This window comes from Schistocerca serialis, chromosome 7 (genome assembly GCF_023864345.2).
Source record: "Schistocerca serialis cubense isolate TAMUIC-IGC-003099 chromosome 7, iqSchSeri2.2, whole genome shotgun sequence".
Taxonomy (NCBI): Eukaryota; Metazoa; Arthropoda; class Insecta; order Orthoptera; family Acrididae; genus Schistocerca; species Schistocerca serialis.
Window position 1 is genome coordinate 76114563 of NC_064644.1, and position 15561 is coordinate 76130123.

Genomic DNA, 15561 nt, shown 5'->3' on the forward strand with positions numbered 1-15561 from the left:
AGATAGCATAGTAGATTCATTTGGTATGGAATTAATTACGTCCTGGAATGAGAGTATGTGTGTGTCCCAATCAATATGTTTTTTGTGGCAGTATATTCTACACAGTTTACCAATTTCTTTCATTAATCGTTCACAAGGGTTCGAAGAAGCATGATACCTGGATATATAGATCGGAGAAATGTTTCTAGCTCGTAACATACGTGTCCATATAGCAGATCGAAACTGTGATCCATTGTCGGAAATTACTTTCAACACATGCCCTACATGAAATAGAAAATGTTTTACAAATGCTTTCGAAACAGTTTTAGCAGTAACTTTGCATAACGGAGTGAAGGTAACAAATTTTGAAGTGAGTTCAACAGCGACAAAGATGTAGCAAAAACGTTGTAGTGAGGTCGGACATGTTCTTTTGTGTTCCGATTCTACTTTGTTACTATCCGTAATAGTTTGCACGTGTCAAAATTAATCATTTGCTGAAAAACATTTGTTTGTGTTTTGTGAGTGTCGTAAATTGGTAGTGACAGCAGAAGACAACACAGCTGACGGACAGAAGCATTAGCTCGCGCAGCTGACCAAAGCATGTGAAAGAAAAAAAAGAATACTATGTCTCGTAATGACGACGAAATGAAATTTTCAAATGCAACTTGTTGAATGTACATGACGCTGAAATTTGCTTTGCAGAAGTTGGTTGCGATGTCTTGCTGATTGTTGCTGAGAGAACGGGATAGTGTGTCTGCTACAATATTTTGTGTGCCGGGAATGTGAACAATTGTAAAATTAAATTCCTGCAAATAAAGTTTCCATCTGCTTAATCTGTCGTGTGTAAATTTAGCGGAAAATAAAAACTGTATCGCTCTATGGTCTGTATAAACGGTCGTATGTCTTCCATAAAGAAAATGCCGAAATCTCATAAATGGTCAAACAACACATAATGTTTCAAGTTCTGTAACAGAATAATTGCGTTCAGCAGGTGACAGAATGCGACTCGCAAAGGCTATGTTTTTAATTACTGTAGTGCCATCTTCTTCAATTTCCTGAAAAATATATACGCCTAAAGCGGTGTTAGAACTGTCGGTGGCAATGGAAAAATTTCCAGTAAGATCTGGATGTGATAAAAATGGTGCATTGAACAAAGCATGTTTCAGGTTCATAAATTCAGAATGTGCTTGCTTATCCCAGGACCAAATAGTGTTTTTACCTGTCAATTGACATAATCTAGGGGTGTCTAAAGCAGAGTAATGAATAAATTTACGAAAAAAGTTAATTAAACCCGAAAAGCTGCGTAATTGTTCTTCGTCGTAGGAACAGTAATGTCACGTAAAGCTTGAAGTTTTTCCGGGTCAGGCGCAATGCCTTCTGCTGAAATTACATGTCCAAGAAATTTTATAGAAGTTTTGCCAAAGTGTGATTTACTGAGATTAACTGTGAGTCCTTGTGCACGAAAAGTTTGCAACAGTTGTTCAAGAATCAGATTGTGTTCAAATGAGTTAGCTTCTGCAATAAGAATGTCGTCTACGTACGTTGTGATTCTGTCTTTCAATGCAAAAGTGTGTATCGGATGTCGTCAAAAGTAATAACATTTTCGTGGACAACATTCTGCGTGTCAAAAGTATTGCTTGCGTTACTGGAAGATGCAACCTGTACTGTATCTAGTCAAATTCTATCTGACGTGCTATTATTTTCGGGAGGATGCTGTGGCATTTCAACTATTTGTACTGTTCTGTTATTTTTTCCTGACGTATTACTTTCGGGATGATATCTACTGTCTGGTTCATTCATGATAATATGTTGTTGCGGATGATTTTGCTGATGGTAAGACCGACTGTTATTAAACGTACGCTGAAAATTGTGCTCATTATTTTTACGTCTGTCGTGATAGTCATTTCTATACGGTGCATGCGATAGGAATTGAAATGGTGTGTTTTCTGTACATACTGATTCCCTTGTTGCTGTGCGTAACTATTTGTTTGAGCTGACGCTATGCGTGTAGGCGGCGAAACATTAAAGCTTGGTTGACCTTGTACATTACATTGTTGGTTAGGTATGCTAACCGGCTGGTTTTGATGCTATTGCGGTGAAAAACCTCTATTGTTACCAAAATGCGTTCGCGGTTGCTGATAATTTTACACATACTGATGATTAAATTTTTGTCAGGTATTAAAGCTCTCGTGGTTATCATTTCTGGAGCGTCTCATGAAAAATTGTCACTTTCGGTAAAAACTTGTCTTATCGGGTTTTCTTTACATGTTTCTTAATCCTAGATAGATCGATAGTTGAAGAGCTGTTTTAATATATATAAAGGATAGTAGAAGAGAAGGCAGCAGTGCAGAAAACTAAAGATGAAACAGCACTACTACGGCTCGAGGCCCTGTGCACGCTACGGCAAATATTCATTAAAGCGTAATGAATCCCCTGAGGTCTATTACGCGCTGCAAATAAATTTTAGTTTTTGCGTTACAAGCAATGGCGGTGGAAATTCAAAAGTAAATTGTTGTATCCAGTTCAAAGCGTGTACCTGTGCTCTGTAATTTTTAAGTACCTTCGATTCTTTTACGGATAAAAATTGTTTGTAATCAACGTTATCGTCTCTGAATGCGTAAACAGGTTCAGGATTGCATAAGAATCTGTTTATATGTGTCTCTTCGGATTCTAAGTCGCGTGGTCTCTGTAAATTACCTAAGTTACACTGGCTGTGTGAGTGTGACAAATGTTCGCAACGCGCCGTATGCTGTGACGTTTATTGACTGAAATATTTTTTATCTCTGTCACCTCTTGCTGTAAAGTTGACAATTTTTTACGTAATGTATTAATGGACGAATCTATCTCACTGATCGTCTGCTGTAAATTTTGAAATTCAGGTGTTTGATTAAACGAAATCGGTAAAGTATCGTCCGATTTGCTGTCATTATTGCTTTCAATAACGTCAATACGACTGGCCAATTCATCATATATTTCAGTCAGTATTTTTACCTGATCATCGTTTTTAGTGTCACAAGCATTAATTTGTTTTTGTATTTTACGTGTGGTTTCGTTCAATTTTTTAACGTCTGCTTTGATGGCAACGGGATCCTGTATTAATTCTAATTGTTCAAGTCTGTCGGTCACTGTCTGAAAGTCTACTGTATGTGTATATGTTTTGGTTTTAAGATCAGAAATTTCATCACGCAATTCGGTGTTCAACTGTTTGATAGTATTAATTTCGTCTGATACTGTAGCAATATTGTTGTCTACGTATGTTTTTGCTCTCGTGAACAATTTACGCTTATCTTCCTGTCTCTGTGCGGTAATTGTTTCCATAATTTGTCGTTTTACTTTATTCTGTTCCTGTATGAATTTACGGTAACCCGTTTCACTGTTTTGTAGGTGGTAATTAAAGCGTTCGTCAGTTTGACTGTTCTGTTGGTCGAATTTCGCGTCTACTTTTGCATCCAGTGTGCGCGAGAGTTCTGCTGACATTAATTTAAACTCGTCGCGTAACTGTGTTGCGTTTTCAGAGCATTGTTTAGCGACTGCACTAATTTCGTCTCTAAGTGATTCTGTTGTAGCTGTTTGCGTATTCCTTAATTCTTGAGCAACAGATCTAATTTCTTCACTACTGTTACTAGCACAAGCCTTAATTTCTTCACGTAATTGTTCTTTAGTATCATGACATTGCGCGGCAACGGCTGCAATCTGTTCACTAAGTTGTTTGTTCTGTTCATTTAGGTGGTCGTGTTTTTCATTCAACTGTTTGACATTTTCATTAAGGTTGTCTTGTTTTTTACTCAACTGTTTGTAATTGTTGTCTAGTTTTTCATTAAGTTATTGTTTGATATTTTCATTAAGTTGCTTGAAATGTTCACTAAGTTGTTTGTTATTGTTGTCTTGTCTTTTATTCTGTTGTTTGGAATTTTCATTAAGTAGTTGTTTAACATTTTCACCAAATTGTACCAATAATGCCATAACTTGATCCATGCCAATATTAGCTACTGTATTCTCTGTGCTATGTGATGGTGTATGTGCATTTTTCACGTTTTCTGTAACCATTTGGTCATTCTGTAATTCTTGAAAATGTTTGCTAATCGAATGTGCACTGTTAGTCACTACCTCGGAATCAAATAAATCTGACGTACTTTTGAGTACACTGTTCATTTCCGTTAGAAAAATTTACCTGTTCACAATTCAAATTTGTCGTTAAATTAACAGTGGACACAATTGAATTTGTTTGCTGATCATTAGGATTAAAATCATTACTAATAATCCGCACACACTGATTGTCTGTAAACAGGGGATTATCACTATTACACTGAGTGTCGCTAGTATCATCGGTCAAATTATTCGAGTCGGCTGTTTCACTCATTGCACATCGCGATATACTGTTAACAGTTTTTTGCGGCATTTTTCACAAATCACAGTTAAGCACCTTATGAAACAAAGACAATGCAAAATGCAACAAACACAATTACAACAGACAGCAACAAATTGCCGATGATCTGTGAAAGCAATAGTGACAAATTAGTAAATGCGTTGCGCCAGATGCAAACTACGTTTAACTAAATAAGAGCAGATATATGACTACTTAACAGAAGATTCACAAAGAAATACGATCCTGGCCGGATGTCACCAAGTGTAACCTCCCCACAAAGTATTTTAAATGAATAAGAAACCATGAACCAAGTGTAACCTCCGCACAAAATAATAATTAAATGATTTTTTTTAAATTATTGTAACCTCTGAACAAAATTGGCTCCCATTTATAGTCTCCGTGCAGAAATGCATTCACATTTAATGTAACCACAAAATTCTATTCCTAAACCAGGATATAATTTTAAAAAAATTCAGTAACCTGGTAAATTTTATGACGACAGCAGCGCTGCGCCTCGGCCCTGTATTCTGAATAAAAAAAGGAAAATTCTTACCTCAATAAAAACTGCGAATATATCTGCTCTTACGTAAAAAAATTTCGGCACAGCCTCGTGCAATGCTGGCGTATATATATATATATATTTTTTTTTTGATTCTTGGAAGGAATGATCATGCATTGGAAATATTCTTTAAATTGAAATGAATGCTTTTCTTAAAAAATTACTTTATATTATAAAAATTATTATTGGGGGCATTTTTTTAAAGAAATTGATGACAGTTAATATACATTACAAGATATGCGCAAGGCTGCTTCTTTACCTCCTACAATAATACTCATCCTCCAGAGTCCCGACCAGAGCAGACTGCCGACACGCGCAGGCACGCGCCGACTGCTGTCGACTACTGCAGACTACTCAAGACTACTACTTACTAGTACGGACTGAAGACTAATGCCGACTGACGCCGACTCGCGACAAGCAACATACTACTCTCTGGTCAGAGACTCTGCAATGCAATCTCACGCTTAAACACTCCTCTGCAAAGTACCGCTTACTGGCAAGATACTTCAGAATATTATATCCCAATGGGAGCTGCAAAATACCTACCTCAACGGGAGACACACTAGCCTTCATTTAGCCAAGCAGGAATCAACCACAGAGCGCCTAGACTGACCCGACACCTCCAAGCAGGACAAAGCTTTCCACTATCGTAATATTGGAAACTGCCTCTGGCGTCCTAACGGCCGAGATGACGACACCATCGTGTTGCCAGGAATCATGCATTGGTGAGCTAAAATATTACGACCATTTGCTTTATAGCATGTTACTGGTTCAACTTTTGAACACAATACAAAAGTCCTTGTTAGACCGGATAGGCCCGCTTTAGCACGCAGCCTCCGGTATTAGAGGAGACGCACCGGCTCTGTACCATATCGACCCGGAGTATTATTGACGTGGGCTGCTGTGCCGATCAGTCTGGATGTGGTTTCTATGTGATTTTAGACATACGTCTAGGTGAATACCGGGCTCGTAGACAAGTCCCGCCTCAGTTACACTAACGCAAACGCTTCAAAAATGTTCTCCCACTTTCACATGGAGAACACAAGCCGCAGACAGGTGCGACACACAAATTCCGTCACGGTGGAGGGTAAGTGCGGGGGAGACGGAGGGGAGTTGTGGTGACAGGAGGGATATCCTACCACTAACTTTGCCAAATACAGAATAATATGCCGGAAAGGGATATGGCCAGAAAAATAAGAAAAAAGACAGCTGTTCCTGGTAGGTTTCCAGAGGTATGTGGCACCAGACAACTACACTCAGACCACGCAAGTCACAGCAAAGTAGAGGCCAATGTTTGGTGGGCACGGAACTCGCACCCGATAGCATCCCTTATCCAAAGTTTGAGGATTAACACCTGGCTAATCAATAAAAGCCATAAACCAGTCTGCTTAACATAGCTGCAAAGGTTCAGGAAGGATTATTTTCGGGATTAGCAGAGTGGTCTAAGGCGCTGCAGTCATGGACTGTGCGGCTGGTCCCGTCGGAGGTTCGAGTCCTCCTTCGGGCATGGGTGTGTGTGTTTGTACTTAGGATAATTTAAGTTAAGTAGTGTGTAAGCTTAGGGACTGATGACCTTAGCAGTTAAGTCCCATAAAATTTCACACACATTTGAACCTTTTTTGATTATTCTCGCTTCACTCGCTTAATCAGTGCCAGTTTGGCTTTAAGAAAGGAAAACGTATTGTAATCATATTTAGTGGAAGAAATGGTTGGAGAACCGTAGTAAGTTGCATTGAGAAGTCTCCTTTATTTATTGAACGTGACTAGTTTCGGACAGTACTCCAACCATTTATCTCATTGAGGATGTAGTTGCGGTCCTATTTCACCTCTGGCATGCTTAATAAAGTAAACCAAAAAGAGGTACATGTTACGAAAAATACACCATTATAATATTAATGGACATCATAGGATTTGATAATTTATTATGGCCCACGTTGATTGCCTAGACGTGGAATTTCCGGTACCGCACTGTCTACAGCAGGGGTCTCCAAACTTTTTAGTCTGCGGGCCACATTGACTCCTCCACGAAGTCATAAGGGCCAAGATCTACCTAGTGGGATTAAAGCACCCTAGCACTCCATGATCACCGTAATGTAAGGCTAAAGGAAAGATGAAATCGCAAAAATCTAAGGTTGTGGGAATAGCTAGCACTGAAACGAACTACTATTTTTATTTAATTTCCTGACCGAAATTCAGGCATATTTTATTCTGGCGAATTTCACCGACAAAAAAGTATGTCACTGCACATTCTTCACGAAAGCGTCCTGCAAAGTTAACGAAATCTCAAAATCATTATTACCAACACTATTACTGCAATACGTAACAAAGGTAGAGTATGTCAACGCATTGTTCTTTCAAGCGGCGCAACAATAAGTTTAGTTATTCAGTCTTGTAGCGAGTAGCAGAGCCAATGTCGCGGTGTCTTGGTCGCGATAGGCCTCGAAACTCAATTGTTAGCAGTACAGGTACCACCTCAAATATTTGGCGGGCCGGATACCGGGGATGTCAGGCCAGCTAACGCGGGCCGGTTTGCCGGCTTTCGCGGGCCGATTTCGGCCCGCGGGCCATAGTTTGGAGACCCCTGGTCTACAGTACAGCTTCATCGATTCCTGTAAGTTGTTTAGTTAGTTAGCTTTATATTCCATGTGTCTTTCGCACTATAAATCGTAAAGATGTGGATCGAGTCATTTTACATACGCATCAAAAGTTAATTTTTAAATACGGCAACATGCTGAACACTTATATAATTATTTTCTTTAAAAAATTATCTGTACGGATGTGACTTAGTAATTCCCATCCGCTACCTTTTACACATTACCGTAATAGGAATTGTTCTGTGGAATAGAAGGAGTTGTCAGGGAAATTTTTTTCAGATAGTTTTCAAATTTAACTTTGATATCTGTCAGGCATTTTATATCGCTGGGTACGTTATCAAAAATTTAATTTTCGTCTCCTAAGAACGACCTTAATATGTAGTAATGAATTCCATTTTTTCCTTGTAATTATGTACATCATTGTTCCTTTTGAACTGAAGTGAAATAATTACAACAAACAACATGAGGGAGTAAATATACTGTGAAGCAGCTATCAGAACGAACAATGCCTTAAGCAGATGTCTACAACATGATCTTGGGTGTGTACAACATGTTACTTTTACAACACGTTTTTGAAGAATGAGTACTTTCAAATTAAAGATGAATAACTCCAGAAATGTAGTGGAAATAGTTGTGGAATGGTCACCCTGCACATAAGAAGTAGCAACAAGAATTACTGAAGGGAATCCACATGAGTCGATTTGCGAGCCAGTTTTTTGGGATTTGACGATCATAATTCTCTTGCAGCCTCTTGGAGGAAGTGGATGATGTCGATGAGGTGGTGATCCAGGATATCACAATTTACGCACTGTTTGTGCGTACATTCATTGTTTGCTTACTGTGAAACTAAACGCACCCAAAGTACTGTATGTGTTTTTTGTAATCTGACTGAAACGTGCATTATTGATATTAAGTTGTTAAGAATAATGTAATGTAACTACCCTAAAACGTAACGATTTTTCGTTTTGTAAACAAGTCCAGACAATAATCTTCCTGCAACACCTCCAGCTGATGATGAGCCTGCAGTTAGCAGACAATAAATCGGTACAGATTCAAAAAGCTTCTCTTCGTTTATTATACCTACACGAACTGGCAATTTAAATCACAGTCGCAGTCCTGCACAATGGATAGAATGAATCTGTCATTTGTCAGATTTTTTACCAGCTGTTTATTTGTCGCATTAGTCATCTACTGGTTTAGGTTATTAACCATCACCCAGGATGTCTATCAACATCAACATTAAAAAATTATGGAAGTGCAATGCATACAAAATAGCAGACCTGAACAACTATATGGGCTCAAAATTTTACTTGTATGCTTACAGGGTACAAGGCAAGGATAAAGGCATCCCACATTCCTTCGAATCTGAACAATATCGAAATTATCCAGTGACATTGCACAAACACTTGACGTAATTTGTCTTACAGTACTGACAGTCATATCAAAGGTCAAATAGACAGACATCACAGGAAAAATTAGACGAACATTTACTGGAAGAATCCCTCAGCGGGCAAGTCATATCAAAGATGGTACATGTGTACAGCGTAGGTAACGTAACAACAACATATTTTCCCATCAGTGGTAAAATGAAGGAAAAGAACAGCTCTAGCAACGTCTTTGACTGAACGAACATAAAAACAGAGAAACATTAGTAGTGAAAGTTACAGTAAAAACAATTGCAAGGTAAAAGTTGAACCGCATGTCAGTGAAATCAAATATGTTTACAAAAACAGATATGTGCACTTGGTTCACTGTACAGGACAGTTTACGTAATAAAAGCAATAATATGTAATAAGTAACATCGAATTCCCAGCTGCACTTCGCTTGCAGCAACACCCCTTATAAAATAATACGTGTCAAACAGGGTAAAATTTGAGAAGCATCTAGTCTGTTTTCTTTTTTAAGTAAATGATATTTATTCAGGACAGGCCGTGTCTACCATACTAAATAGAAACATACAGTGGTATACAATTGTGAACAACGTTCCAAGATGATCAGTCCTACAGCTGCAGGTAATTAATAAGAAACGTCAACTTGTAATTATCTAGTGACAACCCTAAAGTGACCTATATCGCATATTGTAAGAGTTATTCTTAAATGTCAGACGACAATCATCAGATAAGTAAATAGAGATTACCAAGGGCATACATGTAAAGCTATTAGGGCTCTTAGGAGGCTAGTAACCCACATACAAGAAATTACTGTTATAACAACGCACGTTAGTAGTCAAAAACAGTGTGTTGCTCGGTATGGTACAAATACAATGCCAGAAACCACCGAGGCATCAGGTTACACATCATCGTCATTAACTGTTATGGATATACAGAATATTAATGATTATGGCATAGCATTGACATCGATTTCTAGGTTGACATTGTAGAAACAACGTACAATCACATAATACACCGCTGAAAAGTTGATATTAAAACAGTCCATGCCTAAAAATACTATAATCATGGTTTCTACCTATTTCAAAATAACAAGTAATAGCGAGGAACCCTCTCAGATTATATAAAACATATATTGGCCATGGGTGCTGGTGTCGTTAGTGTATAATACAAAAAGGCTTTAATTATTTCAGAGTTGGTTTTGTGACCATGGAATTTTGCACCCAAATATTTGTTGGAGTTCGTTATTTTCGTATGCACTGTACTTTCGTTATTTTTTAATACTGATTTTGATGTACTCCCTGGATATGGTTAATAACTGAAACCAGTAGATGAGTAATGGTCAGCCTATGGTTAAAAGGCAGTTTGCAAAATAGTTTGGAGATTTTGAACCTCACCTTATGGAAACATGCATTTGTCAGACTCGCTTATGCTAGTGGATTTTCTCATTTGCTAACCGTATCGTCACTAAAATGATTCCCTTCTCGTCTCGATTTCACTTATATATTTTCATTGCCCGGTCCCGTAAAGTCATCAGACGGCATTCGGTTTAACATTATGCTGTGGTTATAATTTTCTGTCTGACTGGTGAATGTTAGAAACATCCACCAAAAAACTACAGCCATCTTCCTAAGTATAAAGTTGGGTGTAAGGTATCACGGAAATGGACGAGACACAATATAAATAGTAACGAGAATCTTGCACCGGTGCGTTAAGGTCGAGTCCCACTTGCGATGAAGGGAGAGATGCAGATCAAGAGTGCGCTGGTGATATTAGGTGGAAATCAACGTAACACATTCTCGCGTGTATTTCATTTCAAATGACTTAGGTCAATGGCTCGTACAACCAAGTACAGCATTGAGAAACATGAGGATTAGGTCATACATAGGACGTTAATCCACTGAAATTTTTAAAAGTTTTTGTTTGCACACATTTTGTTTTTGTAAACATATAGTCGCAGACCTTTGTGGTAACCGCAGTTAAACTTTCAACAAACAAAAAGACTGCACAACGAATCAGACGATAAGCACAAAAGTGTCATTAACATCCATTTTCAAAGACTAATGATTTTCTAAATACATTTATAGGTTAGGTAATTCAAGGATGGAAGTAATCACAGTGTAAAGTAATGAATGATTTTGAGACTACAATAAATAATGCAGGGTGGCATCGTCAGTTGCAAATTAATTTTACGAGGGTTTCCCGGAGAGTAATACACCGCATTTTTTTCTTCAACAATTCCTTATTGAACATAATGAGAATTCCACATACGAAAGAATGGTATTTTAACCACACACCCTATTTCTCCACATAATCTCCACCCCATTCTATGACCTTCCTCCAGAGCGAAACAAGGGCGTGTCTGCCCTGTCGGTACGAATCCATGCCCTGGTGGCGGAGCCAGTGCTTCACTGTGAGAACCTCCTTCGCTGATTGACAGATGCAGCGCCAACTGCCGAGTCGTAATGCGACTGCCCTCACGAATGACAACATCAGATCTCTGCAACATGTCAGGTGTGACAGCCGTGGATGGTCTCCCCGGCTGCTGCAAATCGTGGAGCTCCGCTGAACCGCCTTCTGATCACCTCACCCACCGTTCCCAGCGACTAACTGTACTTCTGTCGAGAGCAGACGTTCCATAGACTTTGCACATGTGTTTGTGAATACTCCCAACAGTTTTTTTCTCTGCAGTGAGAAATTCAATGACGGCACGTTGCTCGTAACGTACATCACATTCAGACGCCATTTTGAAACTGTCCTGCAGCTACGCTATCTGTCGGAAGTGACAGAAACTCGGCGCGCCCACTCACGAGACTTCAAATAATTCATACGTGACGTATCGCATTCGTAGCGTTGTTTTCGGCTGAGAAAAAAAAAATGCTGTGCATTACTTTTCGGCATCCCTAGTAATTTGGAGAATATATGAAGTTCACATAGATTTTTCATTTTATTGGCAGCCATGTAGCCTGCTGTTAATCTATTAGTGGTAACAATAACCTTACACTTAAGGTCACAAATAAGGAAGCACATGATACGAGGTTTGTGCTGTCGGTAGCCCAGTATCAAATTCCTTTGAAGTCAATGTCTTCATTATGCAACGATAGTCATACTTTTGCAACACCAAATGCAGATAGTCTTCAGTAATTACTGCAAGTTGCTGCACCGTTTTACATCTTGTTCAGCGCATTCTTTTCCCCTTATGCCAATGTGATCCAGTTTTTTTTTTTTTTTGTCTAATTTTCTGACTGCTTTGGTGTGGCCGCCACGAAATCCTCTCTTGTGCCAACCTCTCCATCGCAGAGTAACCTTTGCATCCTATGTCTTCAGTTACTTGTAGCTTGTATTCCAATCTCTGTCTTTCTTTACCTTCCACTGGCAGCGGCCTTGCCGCAGTGGCTACACCGGTCCCCGTGAGATCTCCGAAGTCCAGCGCTGTCGGGCGTGGTCGGCACTTGGATGGATGACCATCCGACCGCCACGCGCTGTTGCCGTTTTTCGGGGTGCACTCAGCCTCGTGATGCTAATTGAGGAGCTACTCGAGCGGTTAGTAGCGGCTTCGGTCAAGAATACCATCATAACGACCGGGAGAGCGGTTTGCTGACCCCACGCCCGTCCTATCCGCACCCTCCGCTGAGGATGACACGGCGGTCGGGTGGTCCCGGTAGGCCACTCGTGGCCTGAAGACTGAGTGCTACAGTGCTTACCTTCCACTAAAATCATGAAAGTTATTTCCTGGTGTCTTGATATAAGCCACATCATTTTGTCCCTTGTCAGTGTTTTCCATACGTTGTTTGCTTCTATAATTCTGAGGAGAACGTTCTCATTTCCTACCTAATCAGTCCAGCTAATTTTCAATATATTTCTGTAGACCACATCTCAAATGCTTCGATTCTCTTCTATTCCGTTTTCCTGCAGTACATGATTCACTGCCATACAGTGCTGTGCCCCATACGAACATTCTCAGAAATTTCTTCCGAAAACTAAGGTTTGCATTTAATACTTGTAGACTTCTTTTGGCCAGGAATTCCTTCTCTGCCTGTGATAGTCTGCGGCCTATTATGCAATGTAAACAAATAGATTTATGGAGCTGTTGAGCTCTAATGAGATACTTTAGGATGTACTGTGCTTCACTCCGTAGTCTACAGTTTACGTCGGGACTGCCTTTGCAAAGGAAAACAGAACACTCACGGAATCAGTACATATTAGAACTCGGTTGACTTCCAGTTCTGTAGTATAACAAAATGGCCTGTAAGGCAGCGAGTGACTCAGCTGTTAGTGGGTTTCTGTGGGTAGCAAGAAGAATCGGCCATGTCCTGTTGCCTCATCACAGATAGCAGCCCCCTCTGAGACGCCGGATGTTTTCGATCCGTACGTAGTTTCAAACGCGTGTGTTCCAGATACTTGTAACAAGGAGGAACTGACTCGACACAGGTGGAAGCAACTTGTTACGGCAAATGATGACAGCTTAGTAACGGCTTCTGTGGCCGATGTCGACGACGAGAGCACGTTGGCCAGTGGTCGTCTGGTGGAGAGAAGTATTGTGACGAGACGTGCCAGAGCGGTGAGCGTGTCATCGCCGCCGTGCAGTTGGCCGGCTCGGCGGTGTGTTTGCTTATTGCCTGTCGCCGGCCTGCGGTTTGTCGCGTCGCGTCGTGTAGCGTCGCGACGCCGCTTCCTGCGCCTGCCTGGACGCTATTGGGGTCGTGCCGCGCGTCATCACCTGATTTTGCGCTGCCCGGCCGCCGTAAATGTTTAGAAACACCGTCGCCGCCGCCGCACAATGTTTTGCGCCTGGCGCTGCTCCGGGCGGTTATGGCGCGCCTTCCCTCATCCGAGCACCGCGATCGGCACAAAACAAACGCTGCGGCGACGCGGCGTTTGTTTACGCTGCGAGTAGGTATTCCGATTACTACCCGGCCTTGGCTGAGTGTTTCAGGCCCACAGCTTAGAGCAAGCTTGTATATAACGGACGGAGGAGGGGGGAACGAATGCACTGCGCGTCCGCATTCCTTTGGGAATCCTGTCAGACAGTGCAACCAAACGCGCTCAGTGTGTCTTGTCAAACTTTGCATCCGAAGGCGTCAGAAACAAAGCGGGAAGGCAATAAGAATAACATAAGATGCTACTTCTTAGCAAAGTGAGACAGCCAAGACGGAATAAAGAGTGACTGTTTTAGAACTAGCTCAGTGAATGTGTTTGTGCTATAACTGCGCTCTACGAAGTCTGGGGGTAGATAATTTTGGCACAGTACATAAATGACGTAGGAAGTAGTAGGCTTACAGGTAGTGTTCGTTGCATTGGGCGGAAAGAAACATAAATCAATGCGTGGAGACGAACTTTGATCCGACGACTTCTGTTTGGTATTTGTTTGTTTGTTTTGCACACAATTGTAGCCGCTTTTCATTCAGTGTTCATGCAGAGGGTACTTGTAGTTTATGTCCTTAAAAAATGTAAATTGCATTTTATAGGTAATAAAAATTAGCTCCTCGCTTAATTTCAGCGCTGTTATGTAACCAAAACGATTACTTTCGATGCAAGCACAGTTTACATGCACAAAGAGAAAAAATCTACATAGTTATTGCTGTTTTGTACTCAGTAGAACGTTCTTGACCATAATCAAAGGCAAGAATTTCCTATTACTATTGATACGTGCGAAACTTCTTTACAATAACAGAAAATTTTCATATAAACTAGTAGGAAGCGATGTTCTTTTTTCTTCGCTTGCAGTACCTTATTTTGCGGAAATTGGGTTTTCTACCGCTGTGTGATAAATATGCACTTTTTAAAAAAATGGTTCAAATGGCTCTGAGCACTGTGGGACTTAACTGCTGAGGTCATCAGTCCCCTAGAACATAGAACTACTTAAACCTAACTAACCTAAGGACAACACACACATCCATGCCCGAGGCAGGATTCGAACCTGCGACCGTAGCAGTCGCGCGGTTCCGGACTGAAGCGCCTAGAACCGCTCGGCCACCGCGGCCGGCGGAACAGGATAAACCTTGGTCACAAGAAAATATCTGTATAGTTCAAACTCATGTAACAGAATTGAGGAAGATCAGTTAACGTTCTCTCGCCACGGACTCCTGAATGTCGCAGCCTAGAAATGGCCATCTTAGCAGTACACGAGACAAAGACTTTTGAACTTAACCAAATGAACCATGTTTGCTGCCGCAGCGTCCACACTAAGAGTAGTGTACGACTAGGCTCCGGCGGTCAGCGAAAGAGAAGCGATGCTTTTGTGTACCCTTCCGCAAAATAAACTAATTTCACTTGACGCTTACTGTGCAATGACTTTAAAATGAGGTGCACTTTTCCACCACTTTTGTCGACTGCTATCGATTGTTGTCGTTGCACTGACTTTTACGGAAGTAGGCATGTGAAGTGGGCAAGTAAATTTGGTTGAGGTGTGGGGGATTCACTGGACCTTCCGTTATTAATCCGACTGATGAGTATACTGCGTAACGTATGGCCGCAAAGGCAACTACATGCGATGACGTATTCGAATTAATTGTACTGTGTATGTTGACTCATCCGTGGTATGTACAACATCCATTCTGTTATCCAATTTTATTTACAGAACGTAATGTGCTCTCCGTAACTAAGTAATGACGTATTAGCACACGTACTCCAGAAGCACTGCATGTAGAAGAGAAAAACGCTTGTAACTGCTTT